The sequence below is a fragment of the Phalacrocorax carbo genome, chromosome 17 (genome assembly GCF_963921805.1).
Source record: "Phalacrocorax carbo chromosome 17, bPhaCar2.1, whole genome shotgun sequence".
Lineage (NCBI taxonomy): Eukaryota > Metazoa > Chordata > Aves > Suliformes > Phalacrocoracidae > Phalacrocorax > Phalacrocorax carbo.
Window position 1 is genome coordinate 12,761,944 of NC_087529.1, and position 15,262 is coordinate 12,777,205.

At 46.3% G+C, this 15,262-nt stretch overlaps 1 protein-coding gene across 4 annotated transcripts in view; it reads right to left on the reverse strand.

The window, feature by feature from the left end:
* LOC104043065 (S-adenosyl-L-methionine-dependent tRNA 4-demethylwyosine synthase TYW1-like) overlaps window positions 1–15,262 on the reverse strand; it is a 110,315-nt gene that overhangs the window by 36,802 nt on the left and 58,251 nt on the right. The gene's annotated exons all lie outside the window — the stretch shown is intronic.

The window sequence follows — 15,262 nt, forward strand, 5'->3', positions numbered from 1 at the left end:
ACTGGTGTTGGCAGCATGCTCGAGAAAGAGGTACTGCCCCTTCTCTCTCATTGCATTCTGAAAACCATGTAGCACTGTCACCCTTCCCTAACGGGGTCTTACAAATGCAAGCCAACGGGGGCTAGCTCAGCCTTCTGGTTCCCAAACACTTGAGGAGAAAGTAGGCTTCAGGATAAAGGAACAAAAAAAAAAACAAACCCAGGAAAACACAGTATTTTCGCTTCAGGCAGCTCTTGCTACAATCCCTGCTACCCCAAAAAGCATCACAGCCCTTGAATGCCAGAACAGGGCACAAGGGGAAGAAAAAAAATAAACTGAAGGGGGTGAGGGAAGGGTACTTATTATTTTAAAAGAAAAAAAAGTGCCATTAACTGGGCCCAAGATCCTGGTCTCTCAACCAGAAGATAAAAAGTCCAAAAAGTCTCAAGAGAGTCTCTTGCCCTGGTCCCAACACCAGCAGTGCCCCCCCGGCCAGAGCTCAAAGTCACGATCGGGACCAGCGACGGGGATGCGGTGCCTTTCCTCCGTCCCCCGCAGGGTGGCTGAGGTGCGGGTGAAGCCACGGACGAGTCGCCAAGCCGCTGCACTCTTGCACCCCTCCAGCAGCAGCTCACGTTGAAACACAAAACCAAGCACTGCGGTGGCTCCACAGCCCAGCTCGGAGAGCAGCGCCGTGACCCACCCTGGCCATGCCGAGCCCCGCGCGAAGCCCAGCCCTTGGAGCATCGCTGGCGCTTCTGCCCGCTTCCAAGGCCGTTACATTTCCCTTTGAAACCATCTTAAAATTTTCCTAGTCCTATAACATTTGCAAATGAGCATTTTCTGCATGCACATACTTTGCCAACGGCCAAACGTCAAAGGCAAACCACCCAACACACCCCAGACCAAACCCAAGTCCAGGAGGTGACACTGCTCCTCTGACAGCTGCTGGCCCAGATGTTAAAATAAAGGCTTCACCTGTCACTTTGACAAAGTGTTCCCTTCTTGCTTCAATAACCATGAAGGATTTAGGCTGCCTTTTTTTTTTTTTTTTTTTTTGAATAATTTCTCTTTAATTCCCTCCTCCCCCACATTCATCTTTTCATACATCAAATATAATTATTCTTCATAAAACATCCCAGGTCTAATCTCAGGAGGAAGAGGGAGGGGTGAACACGTCAACCCTACTGTAAAGAGCAGTTTGCTGGATTGATAGATTGATACCAGTTTGGCCGAGGCAGGGGAGCATCCCCATTCTCCAGCCATGGCAGGGAGGCATTGGGAACAGGACTGGACCTCATGGGACGGCACAAGGCTGGGAGAGAAAGGCAAAGAGCAGACAAACCTCCTCCTCCAAACCATGCACCAAAGTCCTACAGGACCCTACCTTGGATGGTGTCACTTGAACTTGCTCTTTCGATAAAGCAGAGTAACAGTGTCCCGCTGTTTGGAAATAAACACCACAAAACCCAGACTTCTACTCACTACCTTAAAACCAGGTATTCTGAACACTCATACACCCTCCTTAGATAGAGATAAAATAATTTTATTGCTAGAAAATGACACTTCATTCACAGACGACTCAACATAAATCCGTATTTTGCAGCTAATGAAACTCAAGTAACAAAACCAACACTGTCAATAGAAACACTGCTTTGCTTAAGTGGAGAAAGCTCCCTTGGGGAACAGAAATTATGGTGCAGACTCTAAACAGAAATTGCTCGTTGTTTCACACAACTTCACAGGTCCTTTGCAGGTATTAGATGAAGAATAAGAAGCCACTTCAAAAGCCAGCTTCTTAGTTTCATTATTTTTTCTTATTTCCTTCAATGAAAGGCTTGACTTAAACCAACTTCATGACACATTTTCAGAGCTTCCCAGCTGGCAAGGACCCGCTCTGATCATGATACAAAACAAAGAACTGCAACGTGCGTGCAACCCCGCAGCCCGGTGCAGCGCTGGTGCTCTTGGCAGGCTCCTTGCTCTCAGGCGGTAGGAGGCGAGCTGCCCCTTCCGAGTGACAGCCCCTGCGAAGGGAGAGGCTGTCCTCCCCAAAGACTTGACTCAGTTCCCTTGTTCAGGTTATGCAACACCTTACTAAGTGAGCGAGCCCTGAATAAAGATATCAAAGCAATTTTCACACTTGGAAATTACTTGTCACGGGGATCCAACCAGAAAAAAATCCCTGCCGCCGAGCGTCTATTCACCATATTCAGTAACGCACATCTTTATACATAAAACCCTGTGAAGGACAGAAGATCCAAAACACAGCAAAAGGAAGTCTCAAATGCCAACACACCCCAAATTTCCCAGCTTTCCATACCCTGGAAAGCTCAGCCTGGAGGCAGAGGCTCTGTAAGAGAGGGCTGGAGATCACCTGTGCCTCTCCCAAATCCAGCACTGCTGAGCCTCCAGGCTCCCAGGAGCTCTGCAGATGAGCTGTAGCACCCATCATGCTCCAGGAGAACATCATCAGGGAAAGACTCAGTGCCCTTGAAAGGACGGCAGATTAATCAATTCTTCTGGCAACCAGGACCATCCCCTTAAATAAAGGGCTCATCACTTCATTCGGGATCATCTATCACTACCCAACCAGCCCTGAACAAGCACCAGAGGGATGACATCCTCCTGAAAGTCACATTGCCAACACCTGAAAGCATTCTGCTGGGCAGATTCGCACAGCAGAGGAGGTTTTTTCCCCTTCAAAGATTAACTCAGCACAGAGCACAAAACTTTTCAGCTTCCTTTCTTCAGGCTAATACTCATTAAAGCAAAAATCCTGAATAGGTTATGCTGCGTAGGTACCTACTAAAAACATACATTGTTCAAGCACTTGCTATTAATACACCGGTTTAAAGCAAGTTGAGGCTTTGTCTTCACTGCTAAAAAAGGTGCATATTACCATAAGATAATTAACACATTAGCTACTCTCCTGTAAAACCAGAGCAAAGCTCAGAACTTTCATTTTTGCTGGAGAAGTGGCAGCACTCAGCCCCAGCATCCACCTGCAGATCGGCACCGAAGCCCTCGGTCTTCGCCCAGTATCTTACGGCACGACAGCTGTCCCCATGTCACCCCCAGGACGCAAGAGGAAACCAACCCCATCACCACCACCCTCTTTTTAAAGCAGCAAGCGAAGACTCTTCACCTGCTCCAGCTCAATATTGAAGTTCTAACGCCAAGGAAACTAGGATGTAAGGGTTGGGGTTTGGGTTTTTGTTTTGTTTTAACATAAAAAAACCCTTTTTACGCACCCCCACAAACCTGGTACTATCTTCTCATGGAAAAGCCATTCCTGCTCGTTGTGAGAGAATCGGGTCACAAAACCAATTCCGAAGCGCACACAGCTAAATGAGGAGGGGCTGGTCCTACCCCTCGCCTTGACACCAGGATCCCAAGTCAGTCCCCTTCAACAAAGGCCGAAGAGCAAAGCAAACTAATTCTCTTGGTTTTAATATACTTGATAGAGACAATTTTGTTTCTCGGACAAGTGTTGTTATTATGAGGTGCCGAGTCTGAAAGCCATACAAAATCTCTTATTTTTCTACAGCCTTAGAAATAAGATGAAAAAATTGTCATGAATAATAATTACAAAAAATTGAAAGTTGGACTTTTGGTTTGGACCAGGTTTTTTTTAAAAGACAGAAATCAGTCAGCACAACTGTCCTCATGTCATACAAAATCGGTTTGTACTGACCAGCTTTGAAATTCTGCCTCAAAATAAAAAGACAATCCTGGAGCGAGACAAGCACATCAGTACTAATTCCCAAGCCAGAATTTTAAACCAGAAAAGCTGCTCAGCCTGTGAGCTGTCCTACTGATGTACGAACCACAGAAATAAGCGATCCAGACTGGAATCAAGGAGAAAAGAAATCATATTTCATTATCTTACCTTCCTAAACCAGCGTCCTAAGCCACAATCATTCTTCCTGTACTTGCCACCTATTGCTTGTAATCTACTTTATTGCTTCACACTTCAGTAGAAATTAATCAGTTTGTTTAGTTAAAAATCTCTAAAAATAAGACGAAGTACAGCAACAGCTTTGTTCTGAGCCTTAAAAATGTTTTTCTTAAGTAAATCCAGAACCATGACTGCTCCTTATTAATTTTCCATGGACTCATTTTTAATGCACTTACTCTTGTAAATCAGCACCAACAATATTCCAGTGATTATTTGTTTTCAATATTTCTAAGGCAGTTTTAAGGAATTATCCTGTAAAATTTATACAGAGGAAAAAAGTCTAATGCAACATAACTTAAAATAGAAGAACAGCATTAAAATGGATCATATCAAATCATTGGCAAAAAAACACTTCAAGCTTGCTGTTAAACAGAGCGCGCAGCCTGACGGTATTTCATTTCCTGAGGAAATACAGTATGTTTAACACCAAACAGCCAGAAAAAGCATCAGCACGAGCCTGGGTAGGACTCCCACCAAGCCCTGCGCCAAGGAGTTGTTACAAGCAAAGATGGGCTCGAATCTAAGCAGAAAGTGAACTCGGGGGCAGTGACTAAAAGCGCTTTCACCGGGATAAAAGCCTTCAGCAACGCTCCAAGTTTGTTCCCAGGTCCCGCTGACTTTGAAAGGACCTGAACAAGAAGCTTGGCAGGGTATGCTCTTGTGAAGGCTCCCAAATACAGGCGAGATCAGGACCTTTCCCACACTGCCATCTTGCAATTAAGAAGCAGCAGCCCCGCGGGTCGGAGCAGCAGCTGCCACCGCAGCAGGGACCTGCCACGCCGGCACTGAGTGACAAGCACTTCGCCCAGCTCCGGCTGCTGCTCTTCAGCACCAAGCGAGGACGAGCACGGGAGCTCGGTCAGCAACCAACCTGCTCGGGCCCTCGGCTCCATCCCTTCTGCAAAACCGCCCCTTCGCCAGAGAGGTGCAAAATCCAGGAGGATCACTGACTTGCTTCGATCTGACCATAAAAACTATTCGTATTGAAGCTGAGTAGGCACCTCCGCTTTCGTCTGGGCCAGCACGTAGCGTGCAAGGTGCAGGACGGGTAAACACACTTGTGTCTGGTCACGCACGGAGAAGAGAAGAGGCAATCAGATCCAGTCCTGTGATGGGGAGAAGCTGAAATCACCCTCTGGGACTTCCCACAGCCTCCTTTCATTTCGTGTTCCCCAGAAGGGGCGCACAGCTACAGCTCCATGCACTTATGTCCCTCCGTGACCTGGTGCCTCAGGCTTGGCTGCTTGGCCAGAGATGAGGGCAGCCTGGGGTACCTGCTGTGGCGGTCCCGGAGAGGCACCGCTTCAAACATCTCACTTAGTAACGCACACCTGTAACCCCGGCCGTGCAAGGAAGTCAAGAGAAGGACAACATCAAAAACAAACTACAGACAAGCCGGGGAGCCCCAAAGAGGAGGGCAACGAAGAAAGTCTGTTTTGAACAGTAATGTGCAAAATATCTTAACCCACAGACTGGGGAACTTGAAAAAAAGAAGAAAAAACTTGAATGGCATTCATTTGGGGGGGGAGGGAGGGGGAAGGATAAGAGCAGTTTAAAAACAGGCTCCAACTTTAGCCAAATGCTTCTGGCTAAAGAATGAACTGAACGTTCACCAAAATCTCTCCAGATCCAATGGAGGAACCCAATCTCCCCCACATCAGCTGCCAGGTGTTCAGTATTTTTAAGCCATCCCAGTAGTTATTTATAGATACAGCCAGAGACTTGGATGCCTCCTTACAGACCTCTGTAGTTGGAAATCTCAGTCAGGAAAACAACATCCCACTGAAATTTTGCAGGGCTCTAAGAGAGCATTTCCTCAAAGTCAGTGCTTTTTGCTCAGCAATGGGGGATCCAGGAAGGAAGAATAAACTGCATTTTAAATAATCCCGTAATAACGATGGTTTAAGCGAGCAATTGCAGGATAACGAAAAATGAAGAGGCATCATGTCTGTAAGGTAAAAAGAGAGTCCACGATTTGACAAAGCGTCAGCACTTTCATGGGTATGACTCGCGGGCGGCAGCAGCCAGCCATGCAGTCGCGACGGACGCGTGACTCGCGGCGCGGCACGGCACGCAGGCTCGGCCGAAGCCTGGGAAGGGGCTACTGTGTTTAAGAGAATAAACTGACGCTCGTTATCTCAGGAAACAACAAACCAGCAACGCAACTTCAAGAGTCGAATGATTTTGAAAGCAGAGATTAATCCGCCATAAAAACATAATTACCTTGTTAAAAATCACTTTTGTAGTCTGCGAAGCAAAGGATTTATAATATTTTTTTCATCTGGGTTTTGTCCAAATCACCTAAAAATAGAACTGAAAGCCCCACCATGATCTGCTGAAAATCCTGCCCATTTCATTTAACAAAGAACAACATAAACAAGGAGTCTAAAGTAAATTTCTTTCTTATTGATTAAACAATCCTTACAAGGCTACTGCTCGCATAAAGCCCTAACTCAGGAGTTAGGCTCTAGAGTAACAAACTTTATGAGAAGGTAAATAGGCTTTAAACATTTTAACTGCCCATCCTATTAAACAGTTGAGCTCCAGCTTGAGCTGGGGACCGCGAGCGCTCCTGCACAGTGCTGGGGCAGAGTGAGACGTGCCAGGAGGTGAAGCATCGAGAAGGGACATTCCCCATCCAAGCACGCACAGGAATGATGCTCCACACAGGCAGGCTTGGGAAAGCAGCACCTGAACAGCACCTGGGTGATGCTCGAGACCAATCCTGCTGCAAAACAGCTGTTTGGCAGTGGCTGCTGTTAAGCCGCCTCCAAACGCTCCTCACTAGCACCTACCCGAGTGTTCAGGTGCAGCACTCGGACCCTTTTAGCAGCTCCTGCAGGCTTCGTACCCGGCCCTTTGTTCTGAGCAGTTAGCATCTGGGCTGTAGCCTCAAGGAGCTGGACTCCTTTCAGTTCCCAGCAGTTTACAGGATTACCCCCTACAGATATACTCTAGGAAAATCTGTAGAGTACCACCACTTCAAAGGAGGGAGCAGTACTCGAACTCCTTAACCCCTACCCCATCACTTCCATCTGCTGAGAAAGTTTACCCCCGCTGGCTCCGCGGGTCCCACAGCCCGTGTGGGTCAGCATCACGGAAGAGCGTCTGGAGAGACTGCAGACTGGCAGCTCACAAGGCAAGCATTGCTTCTGCTTGCAAAGGACCTGCCGCTACGTTTCTGCACAGCACTCCACTCATCTTGCAGCCGTGCAAAGGTGCACCCAGCAATCCACTGCAGGCAGCCATCGCCCCTGCCTCAATATGATGAAAACTACTACAAGCTATCTAAATGTTCCACGACAACTGGGTGACCATCAGACTGCACCTGACCTGGACCCCTTGTACCCACTAGGGGGGAACATCCCCGTGTACAGGAGCTCCAAGGAGGTCAGGCACTGGCATTAGCAAAGCTCACCTCAGCCCCGCTCCTGTGCTTGATGTGCTCTCAAGTGCAGAGACACGATGAACATGAAGTAACTGAGCATCTCTGAAAGCTACCAGATAAGATTCTCTTGAAGCATCGTGCAAAACGTAAGAGCTCTCACTTGCCACCAGGCAGCATCCAGCCATCCCCACCTCGCTCAAAGTGCGGTATTCTTCCCTCAGACTTGCAAGTCAGTTCCCCACAGACAACTGCGACAGAAGCAATGCTTGAAAACTGAGTATTTAGGGCAGAATCAGCAGGATTTGCTCAATGCAAGATAGGCTGGGTAAAGAAGAAAAGAGAATGAATCTCTCAAAACAGACTGTAGAAGTAATCCAAAGTCATGGCAAAGACCAGGGCTAGCGTCAGGGTCTAAGCCAGGTCCCGTTCCTGCAGAGCAGGCAGCTTCGCAGACCTGCCTGAACGCAAAGCTCAGATGGGAGACTCCCCATGCCCCTACTGATGAGCTCCATCCCTTCACCTCGTTTCACTGAGGCACAGGTTTATCTGTCAGATTACCCACCTTCCGCAACTGTAACTTACCTGCCTCTGGACCAAAACAGCACCTGCCAGCACAGCCAGAGCCGCGGGCAGGAACACTGCCTAGCAAATGCGGGACGAAGACGACAGCTATCAGTATGCAGTCTCCACCTTCTGCAGGGGAGTGAGTCCAGTCTGCAACAATAATAAAATCCTGCACCTTTCAAAGGCATTCATAAGCCCAATATATGGATTTTTAAAAATTATGTTGCTTCTTAAATAAAAAAAAAAAATCACAACAAAGGGTTTAACAAAGTCATAAGTGTCTCTGGATGCACAGGGCAACTTCTGCTCGTGCTTGGGCCTGCCCTTGGGGGTACGGGCTTGACGTTACCCCAAACCCTGACATCTCAAGTTAAAGCTTTCTTTTAGTGACGCAGTCTCTACAAAAAACCTTCAGATCTTCTTACTTTCACAGAAAGCTGGACTCTTCAGAAGAGCTCTGCTGGGTGATGAGGCTCCTCAAGGTTGTTAAGCAAATTTCAACACACAAAGCCACAATGAAATAAAGGCAATGAAGCAGAGAGACGTTTTTGCAGGTCTGTAAACAGTCGCTTGAGTGCTATGGATCATCAACTCTCCAGTTCCGGGGCTCATCACCACCTATACTCTCAATGCTCCTCTGTTTTTAGAGCTAAGCAGTTAGAAGAGATCATTTACAGTGCATCTAATATCAGTCCCTCTACCCAACAGATTTATGAGCAGCCAAGCGCTCTTCTGGGATAACAAGAAAGGGAGATCCCCAAATAAGTCAGCACAGTAATTGCTCCCAACTACTGCACTTAGAAACGGCTGAACAAATTTGAGAGAAGCCGATCTTACCCATCAAAAAGGTGTTAATTGTGTAAAAAACAAAAAATAAAATCACTATTGATTTGCCAGTTTGCTTTGACCTTTTGTCACTGTTACTAATTACCAGCTTTCTGTATTCAAGTAGGTGCAAGACAATGAACTCCACAGATTTATACGAAAGATGGTCCAGCAATTTAGCAGCTTCAGAGGAGACTCTGAATACATGTGTTGTAGTTCCTGCGTTTCTTACATTGGCAAATCTAACAGCAGTTTCATCCAAGGAGAAAATAAAAGACTTGGCTCTCAAGCGCGCAACTTGCGAGTCAGCAAGGCTCCAGATGGGTAACTTCGGCAGCTACAGAAATGATGGATGGGGCACGTGGTTTGGGAGGTCACAGCCTACCCCACCCCCACTGATCACAACCATCACCTACACCCACCACCGAGCGACCAAAGTTACAGTTACCCAACTTCAACACCAGCTCCCTTTGGTTTTTTTCCTAGGGGAGAGCAATATGAAGGAACGGGGCCAAGGCACAAACATCTACATGCGACAAGGAAAAGCAGCACTTCTTTACACAGGCCGGTTTATCACTAAAAGTCAATCTGACAACGGAAGTTTCGGGTCATATTCTGCTCTCGCTAGCACTCAGGTAACCCCAGGAAGCTGAAATGGGAGCTGAGGAAGCTCACTGACAAGCAGAGCACTGAAGACACAACTGTTCCTTGAGCTCTACTAGCACCTACCTGCTGCAGGACCCTGCCCAAAAGGAGAACCGGAGGAAGAGACCAAGCCCTCCCCAGCCGCTTCAGCCCCAAACCAACTACATTCATTCAAATCACCTTCAGCAGCAGTTTGAGCCACGCACACCGATCTCACCCTGAAGCAGAGGAGAGCCCTCCCAGAGCCCCCCCACCGGACGACAGGCAGCACCGAACAGCCCCAAGGCACCAAGTCCGTGTGTCGCTTCAGCTACTTCTGCAAGCCTGGCCCCAGCAGCCCGGCCTCTCTCACCCGAGCGTGCCTGCACGGCACTCCGTCGCAGCTAACCCCTTACTTCTCACCCCTCCAAAGCAGTAAGTCTTCCTGATCTTATTTGCCTCGCACAAGCCCGTGAGTATGTTCCCTCTGCTTTGGAGGGGCACCAGCACACCCGTTACCACATTCCCATAAAACCCATTTTCTCGTTTGCAGTGTTTTCACCTCAATTATACGCTCACTGTCTGAGATGAGAAAACAGATCACTTACAGATGCTTTGTCAACTCATCTTTCCTGATACGTCAAACGAACAGATTCAATGAACCCAATAAACGCTTCTTATCTGAACCATCATGCTAGAGCTAATGATAATCGGTCAGTGAGTAGAAAAACCCAACAGCTAATGCATTCAGCAGAATGGAATATTATGCAATGCTCTGCAAAATCCCAATCTATGGCATTTGGCCCAGTTACTTCAACTTTATAGGCTTAAAGAAAAACATGTTTTAAAAATGAAGTGCAGATACAAGTTTCCTTTGCCTAGTTGCCACAAGCAGAATTTTAGGCTCACTCTTTCCTTTTTAAGAGTTCACATTAAAAAAAAACCAAAAAACCAAACAACAAAACATATGCTCTGCCTTCTCAGGGTGCTTTACATGAAGACTCCTGTTCTATTTCACAACTAAAGAATGAGAAAATGAGAAGACATCCCCAAGACCATGGAGCCTGTTGGGGCAGCTGGGAGTTCTGGCTCCCAAAGCCAAGCCCCAGGGAACAGCGCAGCCCTTTGCTAGGGATTGGGTTAATAAATAACAGAAGGGCTGGAAGGGGGAATAGAGACTGGTTTAAACCAAGTTCTCTAAAAGCCAAGTCTGGCATCTCTCATGCAGTCTCTAAGGAAGAGCTCAAGGCAAAAAAAGATCATGTTTAATAAAGGGTAAGAATAGTGAACGCTTCTTAAATGTTAAGTAGCTGAAAAGCCAGGCAAGCTAAATAAAGTGTGCTAGTTAAGGAGTGAAAGACAAGGGTGAATTTGGAAGCGGCTGAGGAGCACTCTCTGTTTCTCCCATTGACACTGCAGAGGTCAGAGCCCATTTCCAGAAGGCATGGGGAGGGGGAGGAGTGCCTTCTACCAAACCACAAGTGTGACAGCTGGGCAGCCTCCCTGCAGCTCTAACTGCTCCCCTGGCAAGAACAAGCAGCAAATACCCCACAGGCCTGGCTACCCCAAAACACCAGGCAGTAATGAGGAGGGGATGGATGTGGGATAACGGACAAAGCATTGGCCAAGGGCTAAGACAACACGGATTTTACCTCTGCCTCAGGCTTGCTGCGTGGCCAGAGACACCTTGCCTGCCCCCCAGCCTCCCTATCCTGTCTTCATAAGACACACAGTAACAACCAGCAGCTTGGAATAACACCATTTTGACTGTGAAGTGTGTTTATGAACATTTTTCCCCCCTTTTCTTGCCTGCAAGCAAACCAAGAGGTACTGGAACAGGCAGAAGAAATAAGATTTCACTCCTGCTGCAGCCAAGCATCCCGCTGAAGCCTCACTTGGATTGCTGCTTGCTGTAAGCTAAACTGAAAGGAGATGATGTGTTTCAGCAACAATAACTTAATATTAAACATCGTACCTTCGTAACACGCATCATATTGTGTTTCAAAAGGCTTACGCCAGAAGTCTCATTAACAAAACGATTAAAACAAGCACACAGCTGGTGGAGAGCATTTACTGTGCAGAAGAGTCAAATTCTTCTAAATTTATAGTGGCAAAATTGATTACTGATTCTAACATCTGTTGCAAATTTTACATTTAAATTCTCCTTAAAAAGTCACTTAGCTCAGAAACATGAGACTAGGCTCTACAAACCAGCTCCCCTCCCCCAGTAACCACATAAATAATCTCCATGCAAATCAAAAATGCTCTTTTCATGAAAGCAATTGTTACTGTCATGTATTACATAATAAGCACTAAAACGTGCTTAAGATGTAACTCAATGTATTTACACTAACTTTGTAATCACATAGAAGCCAAGGATAACTTTGAAAAAAGGATCACATCAAAAAAAAAAAAAAGAAAGATGACTAAAGTGAACAGCACCAGATGCAAGCCTGAAAATGTTTAAATATGCAAGCTGGCGTCTTCATCACCCAGAAATGGAAAAGGAACTACCTGCAAGCAGCGTGCAAATGCAGAACTGGAAGATGGTAGTAGGACACTGTTACACCTTATGCCTTTCTCTGGACAAACCATCTCTAGCACCTTCCAGTAAGGAGTACAAACCCATACACTGTCAAATATGTGATATCCTAGGACAAGCAGAGCTAAGAATTTTCCTTTTTGGTCCTTTTTTTAATAGGAAAAAAAAAAACCACCAAACAAAAAAAACCACCAGACATTTGCTATACCTCACCCACAGAGGCATGACCCTCTTTCTCCATGAAATCTTAAAGGGAATAAAGTAGAGGAAAAAAGAAAAAAGTGAGGGCGAGGTTTTACCCAAGATCTAAAGCAAGAGTTGCATACAATGCCTGAAGACACAAGCCTAACCACACTCTGTGAAGTGTCAATAAGCTGTTTCTTTTGCTTTTTGTGACCCTCCTGGAAGGACAGGAAGGATCAGGTTCTGCTTCATCATCAGTTCCTGCAATGCCGTAACATCTATTAACCTGAAGGGTTTTTCCCCTGTATGACTCCAGTCTGTTTAGGAGAGCACTGGCACCTGTCCCCTGAAAGTTAAAGCAGTTCAGCAATGCCTACTTGGTGTCTGGCAGCACAGCAAGTACTGCAAGGTACAGTGTATCAAGCAGGTTGGACAGTATTTATCACGATTAAGTAAAAAAGATACAGACAGAAGAGGTGACACTGCACCAAGGTTGGAAAAGCGCTCCTCAGAGCATGTGCGTGACACCAGGAACCTCTATTCCCCAGCGCTCATCAAGCCCACGAATGTCCATGGAGCAGCCGCCACTTGCTTCCAGACTTGTCTTACCCTCTAAGCAGGTGGATAAAACGTGATGAGATGTTATAATGTGGTGTTGAACCACAAATGGGGTTTGTTCTTCTGCTATGTCCATCACCATCTTTCCTCCAGTTATCTTCAAAGTGCCTGGGTAGAAATCTGTAAGGGCTTTTGCCGTACTAGATCACTGCATCTCCACTTCCTTTATCAGCAACTCGGTGGGGGACTCCCATTTGTCTCAGTCAACATCCCTATCGCTTGGGAAAACACATGGTGATTTATGAACGACAACAAGAACAACAACAGTTTTCAAAATTTCTCAACATAGAGAACCTGGTCTAGTACCACTAGGGGAAAGGGAGCACAAAGTCAAAACGCAAATGGATCACGAGTCTGCCTGCTGGTGGATGAGAGCTCAAAGAACACCGGTTCCTTATTTCCTTCCCCAGACAGCGCATGTTTGGTTCATGGTATTACTGGTGGTGTGGGGAGGGGGGGAGGCGGAAGCATCAACTTCATCATAGAAGTTCAAGGGAAGAAAAAATCCACCTCCTCCTTCCTGAGCTTCTGGGCCTTCATTATTAATTTGTACCTTATTTCTTATTTGGATATAGCATTGTGAAGAAGCCATGGCTGGAAAAAATGTCTTTCAACCACTGGAGCAGAGATTTCTCATTCTTACAATGAGAATAAGGATTCACATCCTCAGCGATTCCTCCAAGCGCTTGTCTATCAAGTCAAGTCACCTCAATCATTCTGATGAACTCAAGGCTGTCAGAGAACAAGTCTACAAGACTTCTCAAAGGTGACGTTTGGAAAGGGCACGTTCTAAATTGCACATGTTAACGTCTTTCTTTTTCCTCTCAATTTAATTTGGAGAGCGGAAGACACATGACAAGAAACAAACGGAGCCTTCTGGGAGTCTACTTGCTGTTTAACATAAGCTCCTCTCTCAAGAAACATTTCTCAGCATAGAAAATTCAACATGAAGATCATCTCAATGAGAATCACTCTAGAAAGGACAAAACTTGCTCCAAATAGCAGCAGGCTGGGGAGGGGATTTCTTGCTGCTTGTTGCAGAAAGAAAATTCACAAGAGATTGTTTTTCTTTTATTCCTGAACTTCCTTTGAAAACTTTGTAGCAACCAGTCACCAACGTGCTGTAGGACGCTGTCAAATCGTACTGGGAACAAGTCACTGTTAAATTCACTCCTCACTACAGGCTCAGGAACTTTGTGCAGAACTTCAGTTAAAATCATTATCAGTATAACTACCTCCCACTAGGGTAACTAATTTGAAATGCACCTCTCTGCTCAGGCCCATTTCTGTTTTTAACAAGAATCAGCCTGCTTTTTGGTGGCAAGAAAGAGAACATCCTCGCTCCTTGCTCACCTAGAACCGTGTCCCCTCCTCCTCCTTTCTCCCCTTGTCTATCTGGACTACCAACACCTTGCAGCAGGACCCGTCTCTAGCTCCCCACCCCTGCAGCACCGAGCACAGCGCCCAGAACAGCCAGCGGGCACACAAGCAAGCTGGGTAACAGTGCGGGAACGGCACCTGCCAAACAACACAGCAGCAAGCACAGCCAGGTACAGCTTGTGTGTTTTAAAAAAACTCCTTTCACCCATTTGTGTTTACTTTTTACACGTGCAGAGATCAAACCTATCCGTGATTCTTATTAGCAGTGACTCCTATCGGCTGCAACACCAGCTTGTCTCAGGAGAATTGAATAAGCCTGGATGGTTTGTCAGGCAGTGAGAAAACACGGGACTTGTATTTTGTTTCCAGATACATTACCATCAGTTTCCCGACGCAACACATCAGCGCTTCCCCACCTATTCCGAAACAGGAGCTGCATTTCTCAAGAATCAGCCCATGCAGTAGCTTTCACCACCTTTCATTCATCGCAGTCCTACAGACCCATGCGTAACCTCACTCATGAGCACCAAGCAACGCGCTCAGAAGGAAAACAGAAAGGTGCTTCTGGCCAGACGAAGCAGTTCAAGGTAATTTTTGGGTACCACAACCATGTATAACATTAACAAAGAGCAGCTTCCCCAAGACTTCTTGCTGTCCCCCACGTGTGATGATGGAATATGCAGCTGAGCAGGGGCTGGCAGAACTGTGCATCACCAACTGGAGCAACCATTAACTGGCTCTTGCGTTCTCAGTGTTTCAAGGACCCTTCAAAGCACAGTTGGCTTTGAGGAGAAAATGCACCTGCTAGTTGAGCTTCTTTTTCCTCTCCTCTTCACCTTGACCAGAGTATTTTTAGCTGTATGGACAGACTTGCCAATACTTTCACCTTTAATTCTCTGCAAGGAAATTTCTGACAACACACAGCAATGAATGAACCATACCTATCCAGAGTCAAGAGAGGCAGAAGGAAAGAAACAATGGGCAAAAGCAAGTCTCCAAAAGCCTTTTTCAATATTTTTGCCTTTAATATTTTAGCTGTCCTTCTTTCCACAGCCTCCTCTACTCACACAGAGAACTCAGTAAGTTTGTACCTGATTTCAGTAAGCTCAGAGTTTGGCCTGAGATTTTGCTTAACAAGATCAGCCGCACACTTGCATGCAAACATCTTGATCAAGCTCCTCACATGCTTTTGGGGAAG